Source organism: Pinus tabuliformis, chromosome 4_1 (genome assembly GCF_031772625.1).
Source record: "Pinus tabuliformis cultivar Carrire ecotype Pingquan chromosome 4_1, CPIR1, whole genome shotgun sequence".
Classification (NCBI taxonomy): domain Eukaryota; kingdom Viridiplantae; phylum Streptophyta; class Pinopsida; order Pinales; family Pinaceae; genus Pinus; species Pinus tabuliformis.
Window position 1 is genome coordinate 557,281,940 of NC_142303.1, and position 5,467 is coordinate 557,287,406.

The 5,467-nt window shown below is 27.6% G+C and overlaps 1 non-coding gene across 1 annotated transcript; it reads left to right on the forward strand.

The window, feature by feature from the left end:
- The first annotated feature begins 5,042 nt into the window (after positions 1-5,042).
- Positions 5,043-5,174, forward strand: LOC149177062 (U6atac minor spliceosomal RNA). Its single transcript, XR_016258967.1, has one exon. It is a non-coding gene; the product is annotated as a U6atac minor spliceosomal RNA (small nuclear RNA).
- Positions 5,175-5,467: the final 293 nt, after the last annotated feature.

The following is a 5,467-nucleotide window of genomic DNA, read 5'->3' on the forward strand; positions in this document are numbered from 1 at the left end:
ATGGTATTAATAATAATTTGGCCCATGGTATTTGGCCCATAGGCTTCACCTAAATAGAACTCATTTTTTGAGTGTTCATAATTATAAGGCGAGTTATGGAGTAAATATAAAAAAATGCTTTGTTTATTTACCATACATCTCATTTATTTATATTTTTATTAATTTATCATACATCTTTTATAAATATGGTATTTGGCCCATAGGATTCACCTAAATAAAACCTCTTCTTTTAGCCTTTTTAAATAGAATGAGGGTTATGGACTAAATATAAAAATAGGTTTTATTTATTTACCATACCTCCACTCTATTTATATTTTTATTTATTTACACCATTGCGTGTTTGTAAATATAAGGTGACTTATGGAGTAAATATAAAAAAAAAAAAAAATGTTTTATTTATTTACCATACCTCTCATTTATTTATATTTCTATTAATTTACCATACCTCTTTTATAAATATGGTATTTGGCACATAGAATTCACTTAAATAAAACCTATTTTCTGAGCCTTCTTAAATAGAAAGAGGGTTATGGACTAAATATAAAAAGAGGTTTTATTTATTTACCATACCTCTAGTTTATTTATATTTTTATTTATTTATCGTTCCTTTGGAGTAAGTATAAAAAGAGGTTTTATTTATTTACCATACCTGCACTTTATTTATATTTTTATTTATTGGGACCAAATACAACCTCCCAAACAACCTCCGAGACCAGAAAATGGAAAAAATGAAAAAAATAATTACTTTTTAAATAAAAGTTGGGCTAAATATATGAAATGGGTGTTTTATAAAAATTTCACCCCCTCTAAAATGAAAAACCCCTTAAATTTCGCCCTTGGGCTAAAATTCGCCCCTAAAATTTACCATGTTTGCCAGGTTTTTTGTTATATCTTCCCTCTTAATTTGTTCTTAAATGTGTGTATTGGATGTTTTTGATGTTGTTAATGTAGTGTCTAAATGTTTGCAGAGGTACGACATCCCACCAGTGTGCCTTCAATTCAAGCACATAGACAGATGCACTATCGATCTAGTTATCACATCATTCAACGTGCATTGGATGTGATTCCTAATTCATGTAGTCAATATTATGATGTTTGTATTACTTTACATGCCATTATTTTCTTTGATGAAAATTGCATTGTTATTCTACAAACGCAAGAGATTCTCTTATGGATCATACTCCACTGGAGCATGCTTCATTGGTTTTCAACTGACCAATTGGTGATTTTCCACGTTTGTTATTATATCTTTCCTATTAATTTTCTCTTAAATGTGTGTAATGGATGTTATTAATGTTATTAATATAATGTCTGAATGTTTGTAGAGGGGCGACATCCCACCAGTGTGAATTCAATTCAAACACATAGACGGATGCACCATCTATCTAGCTATCACATCATTCAAGGTGCAATGGATGGGATTCCTAATTCATGTAGTCAATATTATGTTTTCTGTATTACTTTACATGTCATTATTTTCTTTGATGAAAATTGCATTGTTATCTTACAGATGAAAGAGCTTCTCCTATGAATCATCCTCCATTGGAGCATGCTCCGTTGGTTGATAACTGTCCAATTGGTGATTTGCTAGGTTTGTTGCTATATCTTCTTTCTTAATTTTCCCTTAATCTCACTATAAACCAATGGTGGAGATTTATCTCCCTCTCCTAGTGAAGTAAAGCACAAGGGGTGTTAGCAAGCTATAATGGTTGGCTTCCAAAATTGCAGTCAACGCAACATAATGGATGTCATATGTCTATTTTGATCATCAACTTTCGTTCATTGAAGCTCTAATATAGCGATCAAGCCAACAATAGGTTTATGTTTCATGTGATTCCAAATTCTCATCTTGGGAGCATTGTTCCTAGTATAATATTGACATGCATATATTGAAAACGTGTGGTGTGTCTCAAGAGTTGGTTATGTTGTGTAGGTCATTTTGCTTGACAATCAAACAACGTGCGAAAGAGAAAGATTTGGAAACCCAAACAAATTATTTGGAGACAACTTGTAAGAAAATATTCATGTATTATGATTCCCAGTTCGAGAGCTCGACATGGAATACACATAATTTTGTCAATAGGGATAAACTTTGTTTAATAAATTGTATCATAAAATGGTTGTAATATTTTATGGTTTCTTTCATGGATATTATGGATCTTACAATTTTGTACATTTTGATATATAATGTATGGAAAATAAATAAATAAATATTCATGTATTATGATTCCCAGTTCGAGAGCTCAACATGGAATACACATAATTTTGTCAATAGGGATAAACTTTGTTTAGTAAATTGTATCATAAAAAGGTTGTAATATTTTATGGTTTCTTTCCTGGATATTATGGATCTTAAATTTTTGTACATTTTAATATATAATGTATGAAAAAGAAAGACAAATGGTTCAAAACTCTTTGGTAAAAACCTTGTGTGTATTGTACCATTTTCAAGATCAATACAGTTTGCTCTTTGCAGAAGTTTGAAAGTTTTCAAAGATTCATATTTTACTAGTTTTTTGTTGGTCATCCTTCTATGTGTTTGTTCTCCTTATCAAAGACTCGGTAGAGATCTATTTTACATACTATCTTATCAAATATGGAGGGAAGTGATTTAAAATGTAAATATGTTTATATTTAGCGGGTTATATTGTTTTTGTTTTTAGTGAAAATGTTTGACTTTCAATTAGTTTTGAAATTTCTAAACAGATTTTATAAAATTCATTAAGGGTTTGAAAAAATTAAATATTAAACCAAATATTTTGAAAATCAAAAATAAATTTTGAAAAAAATTAAGTTTGAATTTCTATATTCTATTGGTTCATATACATGAAATGGTTAATTTCATGGTGTTTAAAATTGAATGGTGAGGAAAACAAAAAAATCAAAAACAAAGAATCAAAAATATATTGCATGCAACCAAGTGTCATAACATTTAATAAAGAGTACACCTATCAAAACCAAAATATTTATGAAAATGAATTGTCATTGTATGAGGTACCAAACCAAGTGTCATAACTTTTAATGAGTAGAACTATCAAAATCAAAATATTTAAAAAAATTAATTGTCATTGTATGAAGTACCAAACCAAGTGTCAAAACATTTAATAAAGATTACACCTATCAAAATCAAAATATTTATGAAAATGAGTTGTCATTGTTAAGAGAGATTAGGGAAGTTTAATTTTGACTATCCCAAGACATATGGATGACTCCAATATACCTGATATTGCTAATTAGAATGCTATAGATCCCGGTGGTTTCTAATTAGAATGCTATAGTTGTTGCATGTGCTCTCTTCGCTACCTTTGTTTAGTTTTTTTGTACACTAGAAAGACCATAAAGCAATCTTGCACTTGCAAGGAGAATAGGATTTTACAAAGTTCCTTTTCCATTGTGAAGGTTTTCCAAAGCTAGCAAGTCATCAACAAAGTCTTATATGATGGATAATACCTTTACGATCAACGTTTCTCATAACTAGCTAATCTTTGAAGCATACTTGTCTGAAATTTGTGCTTCTGAAGACACGCTAGAAATTTTGGATGCGAGAGCATGTATGAAGTACCAAACCAAGTGTCATAACTTTTAATAACAGAGTACACCTATCAAATCTAAATATTTATGCTTAGTAAATTATTTTTCCACCTCACTTTTTTAATATTTGTTTTTACTATATAGTTTTACTAATAAAACTGTAAAAGGCAATAAATATAGTCAGTCATATATTATTTTATTTTATTTTTAATTTGACAGTTTTTAATTGTTTAATTAATAATTGTTTGATTGTTTTTGCTTTTACTATATAAAATAAATAACAACATATTTTTTAGTTACAATATTCATTTAAACTAATTTATTTGCATAAACCATTTATATTTCTTTTTAAATATAATTTATTTATTTAGACAATGTTTAATTAATTATTTTAAGTTTTTTACATGAAAATTGTTGATGTTGCATTTCAAAATTTATATATTTATAAATTTTAATACAATTTTTTACATAATAATAATAATAACAATTTAATTTAATTTTAAGAGATATAAATATGATATTATATGTAAAGCTATTTTAAATTGGGGTTTATGATTATTATGTAGCATACTTTATATATACATGGTTTTGGAGGTTTTTAACTCAATAAACATTTAAATTAATATAAAATAACTATCAATTACATGGTTTTGAAGGTTTTTGACTCTAAACATTTAAATTAATCTAAATTAGATATCAATTAATTTTTACATAAGAAGTAGGTACTAAGCAGCAAAGCTGCATATTACACTTGCTTTTAATGTAAATTTTAAGAAAACAAAAATTGAACAAAAGATTTATTTTTTGGAAAGATGTTTGAAAATTTTGATTTGTAGAGACTTTATAGATTCAAAGTTAACATAAATTTAATATATATATATATGAATGACATCTTTTTGGCATGTTATATATATTTTTAATCTTATACACATATACAAAGAGTAAGTTTTTATTGAAAAAAATATTGTAAGTATTAAGTTGTTATATGTTTGTTAATTAAATTTAAATATAAAATATCATCATTATTAATATGAAACTTCATCATTAAATTTTTTAAAATATGACATACATATTATAATTGTTTCCCAAGAAAAAATAATTTATAATTTTATTATATGGATAGGCATGGCCTATATTGGATTTCGGCTTGAGGTTTCGAATCTTTAATATAATTGAGCATGAGGAATTTCAAATCTTTAAATTATGAATGGTATGGATTATTTGATAATCTCAGAATATTCTTCATCTAATACATGATCCCACGTACAATATGGAAAGTATGAGAATGGTTTTTTTGTTTCGTATATCCTTTACTAACTTTAATTTATTAAAAAAATATTTATGAAAATTGGCTATAAATTGGTTAAGGGTTACTGTCATCTGTTACATGAAACATTTTCCCTCCTCAAACTTGCATGAGTTGTCCAGCTAATGTAAAGGCTAAAAAAATACCACATGTCGACCTAGTTATAATGATAAGCGAAAACCACATCTTTCATCTCTTGAATTCGGTGTTAGTAGAAAGGAGAGATGGTTTGCATCTCCCTCGACAAGGAAGAGAATAGTCTTGAAACTTTCTTATCACACACATTTAAGGTTGTTCATCCATCCCCTCACTTGGATGGATATTACCACAATTTTTTTGTTTTAACATTGTTAAACCATCTCATTAATTCAAATCATGAGAATGTGCCCTTCATCCCGAAATGCATTTTGAATTTCATACCTTCCTTCTCTTATCACAAAAGGTATTAATTTCAAATTTCATGTGTTCCTTCTCCAATCACAAAAAGTACTGATTTTCCATGTTTCTGTGTGTTAAAACTTTGAGTCTATTACTGCAATGGTGTAAAATTATTAGAGCGCAAATATGGATCTACCTAAAGAATAATTGAACAAACTTGCAAGAGATTGAAAAAGAATATCGGAATCGAGA